Raw genomic sequence first — 14,277 nt, 5'->3', positions numbered from 1 at the left:
CAACGGATCCATAGGATGCGCTCATTCGAGCTGCATCGATAATATAGGAGGTGCCGTCCAAGCTAAGAAATAACAAGACTTGGTCTTACAAGGATCAAAACAAGGGAGTGTATAGGTCTCAGACCAAGAGAGCGCATGGCCAACACCAGGGACAAAGGAAGAAAGCTAGGGTGAACGCTGCTAACAACTTCATTCCTACACAAGGTAATGGCCGCAATCTCCGTTGCTTCCATTGTAACGAGCTTGGTCACTTTAAAAGGAAGTATCCCAAGCTTAACAGTGGACAACGTCAAGGGCCATCCCAAGGTGCCGCCCATGGCCAAGGAGCCACCTTCAGGGCCAGAGGGAGAACCTCCAGTGTTGGCAACAAGGAGCTATGTGATGAAGAAGACCCAACCATGGAAACTAACATTGAGAGGGCAACAATTCACGCCACTCTTCACAAGAAAGGCCCGAATCGCGGTGATTCAGACTCCTTCGGATTACCAAGGTAAAAGCTTCAAAACCTTGATTGATTGTGGTAGTACACATTCCTTCATTTCACCAATCTATCCAAAAAGATTAGGAATAGCCACAATGGATGCACCTACTTTACTTATGGAATTAGCAAATGGAAGTGCAGTCTCTTGTACTAAGCAAACTGCTAAGGTGAGATTCCTACTGGGTGGAAAGTTGACTTTGGTCAGATTCAGGGTAATGAACCTAGGTGTCCACGAATGTTTGCTCGGAATGGATTGGTTTAAACCTAATGATGCCCACATTCACTGTGGAAAGGGCCAAGTTTCCTTTTGAAATTATGAAGGAGAACTAGTTACAACTCAAGGAGAGGCTGGGAAGCCAAAAATTCAACTGGCAAAAGCAACATGGATAATAAAAGGAGTTAGAAAGGGGCTACCTATCTATTTGATTAAGCTAAATAAGCTAGATCAAAACCAAGAATCTAGGGAAGAACCTTCATGGTTAAAGGAATACGCAGACGTATTTCCTAAAGAGCTGACTAAACTTCATCCTCAAAGGGAAGTCGATCATGAAATCAAGCTAGCACTAGGAGCTGCACCAATCACAAAGAGACCATATAGGATGTCCATCCCAGAAGCGATTGAGCTGAAGGAGCAACTCAAGCAATTATTAGACCAAGACTACATCCATCCTAGCAGTTCGCCATGGGGAGCTCCAGTGCTATTCCAGAAGAAGAAAGATGGAACGCTTCGGTTATGCATTGACTACAGAGGGTTGAATCAATCAACCATTAAAAAAAAATACCCCATTCCAAGAATAGATGAAGTTCGTGACCATCTTTAGGGTGTGAAGATCTTCTCTAAGATTGATCTCAGGTCTGGATATTATCAGATAAGGATCAAGGAAGAAGATATCCCGAAGACTGCATTCAGCACAAGGTATGGACACTTTGAATTCCTAGTCATGTCATTCGGGCTGAGAAATACACCTGCTACCTTCAATAGGTTAATGCATGATATCTTTAGGCCCTATCTTGATGACTTCGTACTCGTCTTCTTTGACAATACCCTAGTCTACTCCAAACAGGAAGAAGATCATGAACCCTAGCTTCGCATTGTTCTTGAAACAATGAGAGCACACAAGCTTTATGCCAAGAAGAAGAAGTGTGCATTTTTCAAGCGACAGATTGAATATTTGGGATTCATTGTATCAATGAAAGGAATTTCAGTAGATCCCGCCAAGGTTAGAGACGTTCTGGAGTGGCCAACACTAACTTCTATCAAAGAAATACATAGTTTTCTTGGATTGACAGGATGGTACAAGGTCTTTATCAAAAACTATGCTTTGATTGTAGCGTCTCTGACTGATCTACTAAAGAAGCAAGTATCAATTGAATGGTCACCTACTGAACAGACCAGCTTTGACAAACTAAAGCAAAGCTTGGTATTAGCACCCATCCTGAAACTTATAGATTTTAGTAAGAAGTTTGAAGGGATAACTGATGCTAGCACACTTGCCTTAGGATGTGTGCTTATGCAAGAAGGTCATCCCGTAGCATACTCTTCAAGGAAACTGAAGAGCCATGAAAGGAACTATGCTACCCACGATCTGGAGCTGTTACCTGTCATCCATGCTCTTAAACTTTGGAGACACTACTTGCTTGGTAACAAATTTACCTTAGTAACAGACCACAAGAGCCTTAAATGGGGATTTTTACCCAGAATGAGCTCAATATGAGGCAATGTCGATGGATTGAAATGCTGGAAGAATATGATTTTGAAATCAAATACTAGCTCAGAAAGGAGAATGTAGTTGCCGATGCACTCAGTCTCGCAAGGCATTTCTAAATTCTTAGATTTTGCAAGATCCATCAACAGCAAGATCTCTAGTCACAAAGGTATCCATGCCAAACAACCCAATTCTTGAGTTAGCTAAAGAAGAGGCATGCCATGACCCGACCTATCAGAAATTGCTAAGGGAGATCCCCAACAAGGATCAAGACCTGAAGCTACAAACAAAGTATCAAGAGTTCTCTATCAATAGTGGACTTGTCTACTATAGAATGAGATTATGTATACCAGCAAGCCAATCACTCAAGCAGAAGATACTTTGGGAAGCCCATGACTCCCCTTTCTTAGGACATCCTGGCTATGCCAAGACCCTTAACACAGTCAAGAAGAGCTATTATTGGGAGAGGCTCAAAGGTGATGTTCTCAAATATGTCACTGAATGTTTGTCTTGTCAACGCATTAAGGCCGAACATGTCAAAATGCTAGGGAAATTGCAACCACTTGACATTCCCCAAATGAAATGGGAGTTCATTAGCATGGACTCTGTTGTTTGCATGCCCCAATTTCAGGGAGGATACAAGTCCATTATGGTTATGGTGGATATGCTTACCAAGGTTGCACATCTTATCCCTATTAAGGCAAACTATAAAGCCTCGGACATCATGAGGTTATTCATCAAGGAGATTTTCAAATTACATGGGTTACCTAGAAGAATCATTAGTGATCGTGACTCTCTCTTCACATCACACTTATCATCCCCAAACTGATAGTCAAACAGAACAAGTCAACCAAGTCATTGAGGATATGCTTAGGGCACACTGCTGTCGCAAACCCAAAAAGTGGATTCAATATTTGCCACTGGTTGAGTTTGCCTACAATGCTTCTTACCAACAAAGCATTCAGATGACCCCTTTTTAAGCATTTTATGGGCACGATTGTCGTAGACCTTTAAGCTTTTCGGATCCAACCATGAGGGTTGAAGCTTCAAAGCAGATGCTGGAAGACATGGATGACTAAATCAAGTCAATAAGACAGGACATCCAAGCCGCCAAGGACAAACAGAAGGCTTACGCGGACCTGAAATGGCAAGATAGATCCTTCGTTGAAGGTGATATGGTCTTCATTCGCGTACACCCAAAGAAGAGTTCTCTATCCTTGGGTGATTGCAAAAAGCTAAGTCCAAGGTATTGTGGACCCTACAAGATTCTCAAGTGCCTAGGGCCTAATGCTTACAAACTACAACTCCCTGAGAACCTAAAAGTTCATAATGCATTCCATATCAGTCTATTGAAAAAGTATGTACCTAACCCTAGTCATGTGCTTGATGATCAACAAGTTGTAATGCCTAGCCAAGGAGTCCTTGAGCTACGGCCTGACGGGATCTTAGATGTTAGGGAGAGGCATTTGAGATCCAGAACCTTGAGAAAATACCTCATCTAGTGGAAATATTTCCCTGAAGAGGATGCCACTTGGATGGATGAAAGTACTCTCAACCAACAATACCCCCAGATCTTCTCGAGATGAGGACATCTTGATTCCTCTAAGGGGGAGAGAATGTAATATTTCCGCTACGAAATATTCAAGACCCAAAAATCTCACGCAAAAGAGGTTTAAAGTAATCTCCCGCAACAATAAAATTTTGAGCTAAGTACTCCCTCCGCGTATACTAGCAAACTCCACCCCCGCATCGCATATAGGAAGTCGTGGCTTGAAACCGCAAGCCCACGCGCGAACACCCTTCATAGGAAAAGCAAAAGGATAATGGATAATTTAGTGCAATTTTCTTTTATAATAATCCCCTCCCCTTCAGGGAGAGGGAGTGGGTGTGGAGTAGGAGAGCACGGGGGGAGGAGGAGGCGTGCAACTAGCCACATGTGTAGCTATCCCCCCCCTTCCACACTATAAGAACACACCCTCCTCAAGCTTGAGGGAGGGGATAGAGGAAGGATCGCTAGGTTGCCGTGCTGCCTGCCATCGCCGCCACGATGCCCTCATGCCGCCAGGGCTGCCGCCTCCACCTTCCTTACCATCATTATCATCATCATCAACATCGTCGTCGTCATCTTCACCTCCTCATCATCATCTTCCTCATCCTTTTCTCTCTCCACGTCATTCAGTCTGTCTCAGAAGCTTAGAAGCTTCTTTTAGGAAGCTTCCATTAAGGCTTCCATAAGCCTTGTTTATGTGTGCCTTTCCCAGTTTTTAAAACCGAGTCCTGCAAGGGCTTGTGTCCTGCACGGAGGAGAAGATATCAAACTGAAGTGGCTTCGTAGCGCGTAAGAGAGCCAAGAGGAAGATTTGCTGAGTCATGATCTACGTCATCAATGGCTCCAAAGCAAAAGTCGCGAGGCACACACGCGGGAGCTTCCACCCCAAGCACGTGAGTGGACAATGCCCTGAGTCCTAATGCCCAGGTTTCGTTAAATAGTCCCGCATGAAAAGAATGCATTAAGCATGTTTAAATCTCGTAGGCAAGTTTAAACACATTGGGAAATTTATTTGCTCACCGATTTGAAAGATTTAGTTGCATGTGCATTTGAAATTGCTTGCAATTCCATGGTCAAGTTGCAATCCTGAACGCATGATGCATAAGTAAAAAGACGAAATTGTGCAAAGGCATCTTGTTGCATCTCACAAAGGATAGGACATATAACTTGTAACACATTTATGAAATTAATTCGTGGTTGTGTCTTGCGATTAAGGTAATCATAGATGGACCTTAAATGATGTCCAAATTAGTTGCAATGCATGGAAAGAATTTATGTACCGTGCAAATTGCATGCGACGGTAGTTCATTTTAAGTCGGGTTAAGTACTAAAGGAAGGATGAATTTAATGTTGGACTCATGGTATTCGCTCATGCATGGAATCCTTTATCAAAGTTTGAATGCATCTTCATTAAAAATATTAAAGCTTTGATCACGTTGCATCATTATAGTTTAGGGCAAGGAAAAGAAAAGATCATTGTGAATCTTATAGCTGCATAGAAGGAAAAGGTCTATAGTCTTGAAATCGCAAATTTGCATGGAATGATACGTCGCATACATCTTGCAGTTCCTTGCATCTTTTAGGGAAAAGTACTTGCTAATTAAGAAGGAAGTAATTGCATCTTTAAAAAGGATGATCGTCTCTAATCGTGGGTTAATTAAATCAACTAAGTAATTCATGTATAGTTGAGTAGCTCACATGAAAATCATAAAGGTACGATTAGATTGCATATGACGATCACCTCAAAGTGCTAGGTAGGGTTAAGTTACGTTAAAATTCTGCCTAGTATCGCACTTGGATTGCTGGCCTAATATTTCCAATCCCAAAGATTCTACCTACATTCTCGAAAATGTTAGGGTTATCTGAACGTCCATTAATGAATGATCTAGGGTTCTCACCCTAAGGATCAATTGACCAAATACTAGACTTCCGTATGAATTTAGGAACCCTAGGGCCAAAGTGTTATCGGCCTAGTAGGGTTAGGGTTGGATTGGGTCAAGAGTACTCCAAACCCTACATCTTGACCAAAGGTATTCTTGACCAAGGAATATCGTGTGATGGGAGAAATTAATTCCACAAGTTAGGTGCGACACTTATCTTGTGCAAAAAGTTGCAACATCACATGGTTTTGTGCCTAAATCAAAATAGTGTTGCCACTCCTTAGAACAAGGTTGGCGAGTTCTAAGTGCAAGTCTAATTTTCTAGAGGATGAGTAGTCATCCTGCTAGGTAATCCTTTCTTGGGGTTGATTTGCCAAGGTTAGGGGAGTTATGAATTTTCCAAGAAAGCAGTTGGCCAACCAAGTTAGAGCGATGAGATTGCCTAGGATTTATTTCCCATAATTTAAGGAAACCTAAGGTGGAAACAATTTGGGTCAATAGGGTATAAACCCTAACCCAAGGAAATAGGGTAATAAGCAACCCAGCTTACGGAACCCTTGGGATCTTGCCAAGTCGCCATTGATCCTGGATTGAATGCTGGATGTATTCAGAGAAAATGATTCACACCTTAGCAGTTGGCCGTATAAACGACCACTAGAGTGCTTGTGTTTGTACACTTAGGAGCACTGTTTGTTCTTCTTTTCTCAAGGAACTAATGCTAGAAAATAACTAATGCTTCAGGTTGAAAGCCTGGAGGGAGAGGCAGCATCAGTTACCCCCGACTGTCTGCCAGACCCTATCCAAGGGGGTTGTTAGCCGCATTGGGTACGTGAACTGAACCCACCATGAGAGGTCTCTCCGTGGGTGCTACTTGGAGTAGGAGGACACTTGGGTGCTAGGGGGAGCTCTGGCCGTAAATCCCTTGCCTCCGGACCCTGCACAAGAGACCAAGGTGACTCGAGATTGGATCTCGAGGCCCGCATACTAGTCAATGGGTGGAAACTTGGAATAACGATCCCTGAGGATTGCTGGAATAGCCGTTGGGTGGATTATGGAATTGATTTTGGGCGGATTATAGATTAGCCTTCGGGCGGATTATATGATGTATTCCAAAGACTGATAAATAAAGATCAAATGTTGAAAAGGAACTTGCTAGACATTGTTTTTCTATGTTAGTGCCTAAGTTACGTGAAGGAACCAGTGATTAATTGGTTAATTAAAGAAGTTGTTTTTGCTTGTTAAACTAAATGTGGTAGGTAATTAGATAATTAAAGAAACCTGAGGAAAGTGTGGTGGATGTGACCATGGGTCCGTCCTACGGAAGGGTGGTCCCAATTGGCTGGGAACTTTTATCAAAGGAATTGACAACAAGGTAATGATGACCTAGAATCTAGAAAGCTAAAGTCTCGATTTATACTATTTTAGAGGAATGGAATGGGACTATGCCTTACGGGCAGAGAGGTCGAGCTTTGCATCCCTTTTATTTCCCATTCTCCTTGAACCAAGTGCAGTATAAATCCTCTTCGACCCTGATGTTTCTGCGTAAAGTAGTTCATCTGGGACTCGATGCTAGCTACCTTCTAGGAGCTTGACCATTAGGGAAACCCTGATTCACGTCGGTCCTAAGTGGGAACGGCCGGAATGCTTCCGCTTCGTGTCAGACTTGGGAAGACCTAGATTGCAAATCTCGTGACATTCCTTGGGAGTGCCGGGCGGTGCTTTATAGACTCTCTGTTTGAAGAGGAGAGAGAGACAGGGTTGAGCAACGTCTGAACCATTCAGGTTCCATCATCTTCTTCTCATTATTTCATCATTGAGTAAAACACACATACAAGAGTAACATAGAGTAAGTGACACGCTGACTAGACAGACTTAACCATAGTTAGTAGGTCACCGACTAGCTAACCGACTTATTTAATGTAGTCACATGCAGGAGACAACTGTACACTAGCTGTCATGTCGGTAGTACATAAAGACAGTCACACACTACACGGGGAGCTTGACTTCTAACACTCCCCCTCAAGCTCAAGACAGCATCTGCACACCAAGTAGCTGTCTAAAACCACAAAACTTATCTTTACCCAGAGACTTGGTAAATATATCTGCTACCTGCTCATCAGTCCTCACATGCATAAGATCAACCTTTCCTGCAAGGACCATCTCACGAATAAAGTGGTAGTGTACCTCTATGTGTTTTGTCCTGGCATGGTAAACTGGATTCATGGCCAGGAGTACACTACTCAGATTATCACATAACAGTTTCACTGGAGCATCAACCTGAATATCCAAGTCAGCAGAGCCATAAGCTTGAGCAGCCAAGCAATCTCACATGCTGCCAATGCAGCCCCCCGTACTCTGCCTCAGTACTAGATAAAGCAACCGTAGGCTACTTCTTGCTGCTCCAACTGATCATGCCGCTACCAAAGCCAAAGGCATAGCCACTCGTAGATTGTCTGTCAGTTGAGCATCCTGCCCAATCTGCATATGTGTATCCAATCGGTGTCAAGGGCTTATCTTTGACAAAGAACATCCCATAGTCTACAGTGGACTTAACATACCTCATGATGCGTCTAACTGCATCCAAGTGCGGCTTTCTCGGCTTCTGCATAAACTGGCTTATCAGCCCTACTGCATAGCTCAAGTCAGGCCTAGTGATGGTCAAGTAAATCAGACTACCGACCATCTGCCTGTACATAGTCACATCTTCTACTTCAGCCCTAGTGTTCATGTCTAGCTTTACATTCTGGTCCAGAGGTGTATCCAGTGGTTTGCATTCAGCCATGCCATACTTCTTAAGCATTTCCATGGCATAGTGCTTCTGCATCAGCCATAAGCCATTTTCAGCTGGTACAACCTCAATACCCAAGAAATACTTCAGATCTCCCAGATCTTTCATGTCAAATTCAGATTTCAGCATCTTCATAGCATGCTGAATTCCCATGTCATCATCTCCAGTGATTATCAGGTCATCAACATATATGACCAGCACTACTAAGCCACTGTCAGTCTTCTTTGTAAATAGGCTATGATCAGCCCTGCCAACAACAAATCCAAGACTTTGCAAGTAACTGCTGATCCTAGCATGCCAGGCTCTCGGAGCCTGCTTCAGCCCATATAGTGCCTTTTTCAGCCTGCACACATAATGCTGAAAATCAGGGTGCTCATACCCTTCCGGCTGAACCATGTATACATCCTCTGCTAAATCACCGTTGAGGAATGCATTCTTAACATCCATCTGCTGCAATTTCCAGCCTTTTGCAGCAGCCAAGGCAATAACAGTTCGTATGGTTGCCATTTTTGCAACCGGGCTGAATGTTTCATAATAATCCAAGCCATACTGCTGAGCATATCCTTTAGCGACCAGCCTTGCTTTGTACCTTTCCACACTGCCATCAGACTTATATTTGATTTTATAAACCCATTTGCAGCCAACAGGCTTTTTCCCTTCAGGCAGTGGTACCAAATCCCAAGTCTGATTTTCAGCCAAGGCTTTCATCTCTTCGTCCATAGCCATGCACCAATTTTCATCCTTTGTTGCTTCAGCATAAGTACCTGGTTCTTTGATCTCCATCACTTTTGTCATGTAGGCATAATGCTTTGCAGAATAACTAGAGTACGTCAACCTATCAATAGGGTATCTGACCCTCTGCGATCGTCTAGGCTGTGGTGCAGTGCTCGATTCCCCTCTCTCATGAGGCGGAATATACATGTTCTGCCTCGTACCAGGCGTATAAACAGTCGGAATGCCAAGTTCACTGTCTAACGTATCAACAGACTCATATCCAGAAGTCATTCTGCCAGGTGGCGTCATACCATCCTCAGTAGCTTTCTCTTTTCCTTTGCTGTCCAAGACATCATAATATCTCCCCCTCACTGACATACCAGTGTCAGTGGACGATGAGTGTCGCAATCTCCCTGTTCATGGGGATACTGTCTGCTGACTACTAGGTCCTGTCATATCAGTGCTCTGCTGCAACTCAACTATAGATACATGAGTGGAAGGCATATCCAATGGCTCTGCAACTGGTGATACATACCATGAGCCCAACTCATCAAAGATGACATCCCTGCTTACCAAAGTCTCCCTGGTAGAGGGATCATAACATTTGTATGCCTTCTTCTCCTACGAGTATCCAATGAACACACTCTTATGCGCTTTGGGATCCAGCTTTTTCCTTTTCTCATCTGGAATATGCACATAAGCAAGACATCCAAAGACCTTCATGTGTCTTACATCCGGCTTATAGCCATAGAGCCTCTCAAACGGTGTCATGTCATGAATGCCTGCAGTGGGAGTCCTGTTCAGAATATATGCGGCTGTCACAACAGCCTCTGCCCAATAGTAAAGCGGCATATGCTTCTCATTCATCATGGCCCTAGCAGCTTCCATCAGAACCATGTTCTTCCTTTCAGCTACTCCGTTTTGCTGCGGAGTGTAGCTGCAGGTTAGCTGCCTACGAATGCCATTTTCAGCCAAAAAATCAGCAAATTCATTAGAGACATACTCCCCACCGCTATCAGATCTCAAGCAAGAGATGTAACATTCAAATTCCTTCTCAACCTGTGCTTTAAATATCTGAAAAACAGCAAAGACCTCATCTTTTGTTTTCAATATGTAAAGCCAGGTATATCGACTGTAGTCATCAATGAAAGATACATAGTATCTGGAACCCCCCATAGATGCATTATGAGCTGGTCCCCAAACATCAGAGTGCACTAACTACAGTGGTCGTGTACTCTGTCTTACATGCCTGACAAACGGCAATCGTGACTGCTTACCAAACTTGCAAGCCTCGCATACATGACCAATATCTGAATATTGGAATCTAGGTAACCCTGTTACCAGTTGCTTCTTCTGCATGGTCTGCAGCCTCTGCAAATTGACATGCCCCACTCTCTTGTGCCAAATCTCTAAGTCCCTGATAGTGCCAGAACCCTGGGCAAACATGGCAGAGTTCAGCTCTGGCAGTGTAGCATCAAGAGTGAACATTCTTCCATTTCTGTGGCCTTTCATGATCAACTTGCATCCATTGCCAAACTCTTCAATAAAGCAGCCATGCTTATTGAAGCGAACCTACAAGTTCTGATCTGTCATCTGGCCCACAGACAATAGGTTCTTCGTAATCGAAGGGACATGCAAAACATCATGAAGATTCTTCTTCCTGCCATCATGTAAAACAAGAGGCACTTTCCCCTTGTGCTCTATGCTATGCTACGTATCATCTCCTGTGCAAACATAGCCATGCTTATCTGCAACCATCTCAGTGAACCAGTCACCATGTGGGGTCATATGGTTTGATGCCCCTGAATCAATATACCATACTACATCATCAGATGATTTTGCAGCAGCCTTATCCTTGACATATTGCATGGCAAACAACCTATCACCAGAGTCATCTGCCTGACTGGACGTGGCATAGTGTCCATGCTGCTTACCCTTCTGATTCCCTTGCTTTTTCCAGCAGTCTTTTGCAATATGTCCATATTTCCCACAGTAATGACAATCCTTGTCGTTATTCGGATTGTCTGACTGACGCTGCTGCTGCCATGAGCCTCTGCCATGGGAGTTAGATCTCCCCCTGCCTCTGAAGTTTCCACCACCTCTGGCATTTGACGACTGCTGATTGCTATTGTTAAAGGATGCATTTTGCTGGCTTCCTTTGCCAGATCCAAAACCCCTGCCACGGCTGCCACGACCACGCTGGTTCGAGTAAAAAACTACATCCTTATTCTTGGAGCTGCTTGACCCTGTAGCCAAGCCAAGCTTCACCTCTTCATGAATCAACAATGCAACCAGCTCGTTAAAGTCGGGCATTTCAGCCCTCACAGACACGGATGTGTCAAATGACTTGTATTCTGGACCCAAGCCATTCAAAGTCACTGCAACCATATCTTCATCTTCAACCTGTGAACCAACAGATGCGAGCTGATCTGCTAAGGTTTTAATCTCCGTGACATAGTCCTGTATGGATCTGTTCTTCCTCTCTATGTTGTTGAATTTTTGCTTCAGTTGTATCTTCCTGGCACTCGTAGTTGTGCCATAGTATCTGACCAATATGTTCCATGCATCTGCAGTTCATAATTTGCATCACCATAGCATCTGAGATACATAATGAGAGCCAGTGTAGCACTCTACGAGCTCTTTCTGTCCAAGCTCGATGCGCTCGTCTTTGATCAGCTGTGAGGTTCCTGTCTGCAACCTCTGGTTCAGCTTCAACACCTGTCACTAGGTCCCAGTACCCTTTGCCTATCAGAAAGTTCTCCATGCGGAACTTCCATATCGCATAATTATTGCTGTCAAGCTTCTCCCCCACAATCTGGGTTATATTATTAGTTCTATCTGCATTTGCCATGTCGTAGACACTGCCTGACTACCTGCAAGCCAATAACAACCTAACTACCTTCAGCCCGTAAGACTTTATGACAGTTTTTCTGCAATTAATTGCAGGAAAAATACCAGTAAATTTCAGTCAAATATCAGCCCAAACAAAGTCACAATCGGTTGATCCAACTCATAAAGACAACTGCCAATACATATACCTGATGTTCGGTTCAGATTTAACTCCTGCAGATCCACTGCCAGGGTCCAAAAGCATGCTGTCCAAACCTATAAACTGCAATTACAGTAGCCTTTCCAAAGTCAAACTCCACCTGGATACATGTAATGCATGTTCCAAAGCTGCTTAGTTGGCTACTGGTACATATGCCACTTCAGACATAAGCATAGAGACATCAGCCAGTGTATTCTTAACAAGTACCAATGCCAACAGTTTATGTAAAGATTGCAGTCAATAAACCAGCATAACCCGCTTCAACTAGCTCAAAAAAGTCCTTAAATCAGACCATACATTTGCTTCAGTATGTCATTGTCAGTACATGACTATGTAGTGACAATACCCTGTCTACATCTGACAAGCAAGTCAAACAAAATGTCAGCAATTTATATTCAGCCCAAGAAGACAAGATTTCTTTTATTTCAGCTGCAAACTTCCAGTATTCAGTGGCATTTCATGCTCCTCTCAACCCAAGACAATTCTAACATGCATATGACAACATATATGTCTTTCAGATGTCTGCATCTGTCACTCTGTGCTTCAGTAGAAAGCAAAATGCTTACTGCCCACAATCCAAGACAATTTCCAGCCAAAAAAGAAGCTTCAGGTCTGTGTATTTCAGCCACCAAACTCAGCTTGCAATTGATCAAGACAAGTACATGTAGCCTCCAGCATGTACCTATACTTCACAGGTGCTTCTGGGCATACTCAAGAGCTTCCAATGCTCTTCAAAGTGTTGTAGACTCCATGTATGCTGTGTATACAGCAGTGCAGACAATTTACACAGTTCTGCCTACTCTATTTCAGCTCATTTCAGAGCTCAACCACAAGTACTTAATCCATGTACTTCACAAAGACCTTTTTCAGTAAGCATACATGCTTCTCATGACCCATTTATGGTCACCATTGAGTGCAGTAGATAGTGCAGGCCTTCAGCCCAAACAGGCGCAATCACGCTGGTTGCAGACCCATGTTTTCAGTTCTTGCTGATGAAGATGATGATGGTGGTGTTGATGCCACACCCAAATGCACTCTAAACAGCCTCCTCAAGGCTCTCAAGAAGCCACAAGCTCTGATCTTGACCCTGGAGTGTGTAATGAACAAATACCTACCTACAATCCACAATGGTAGCCTGTCTGCATAAAGGAAAAATGAGTCTTCACTTCCTAGAAGTAGATCTTCACTTTCTCCAGCTCTCAGAGATCCACCAAGTCCTGCTCTGATACCATGTTTGAAGAGGAGAGAGAGACAGGGTTGAGCAACGTCTGAACCATTCAGGTTCCATCATCTTCTTCTCATTATTTCATCATTGAGTAAAACACACATACAAGAGTAACATAGAGTAAGTGACACGCTGACTAGACAGACTTAACCATAGTCAGGTCACCGACTAGCTAACCGACTTATTTAATGTAGTCACATGTAGGAGACAGTTGTACACTAGCTCATGTCGGTAGTACATAAAGACAGTCACACACTACACGGGGAGCTTGACTTCTAACACTCTCTTCCCAATGGGCTGCTAAGACGTCTCCTGCAAGTGGTAAGGGGGACACGTTACAGTAGTATGAATAGCTTCACACCAAAAATATTTTGGTATATTCTTTTCAACTACCATCAATGCCCATGCAACCTTTACAATATATCTAATTTTTTTTCTATGACCCCATTTTGTTGTGGGATATACCTACAAGTAAAATGTCTCTTTATCCCATCAGACCTCAAGAAGCCACTAAACTCATTAGAGAGGTACTCTCACCCTCCATCTGATCTCAAGCACTTAACTTTCAAGCCTATTTTTGTTTCAACAACAACTTAGAAAGTTTTGAAGTGCTCAAATAGAGTACTCTTTTCCTTCATGAAATATACCCACAAGTTTCTTGAACAATCATCAATAAATGTGACACAGTATTTGCTACCACCAAGAGATATGTCCTGTGTAGACTCCCAAATATCTATATGCACAATATCAATGATATTTTTGCTCACATCTCTATCGTAAAAAGGTTGCCTTGCTTACTTACCAAATTGACAAGCTTCACACACTTTGTAAAAATTTGCAACTCTAAAAGTAAGCAAATCCTATAATTAATCCTTTAGACTGTAT

This window comes from Lygodium microphyllum, chromosome 27 (genome assembly GCF_053477565.2).
Source record: "Lygodium microphyllum isolate KBCC chromosome 27, Lygodium_microphyllum_v1.1.10, whole genome shotgun sequence".
NCBI lineage: Eukaryota > Viridiplantae > Streptophyta > Polypodiopsida > Schizaeales > Lygodiaceae > Lygodium > Lygodium microphyllum.
This window is presented reverse-complemented; position numbering follows the sequence as displayed.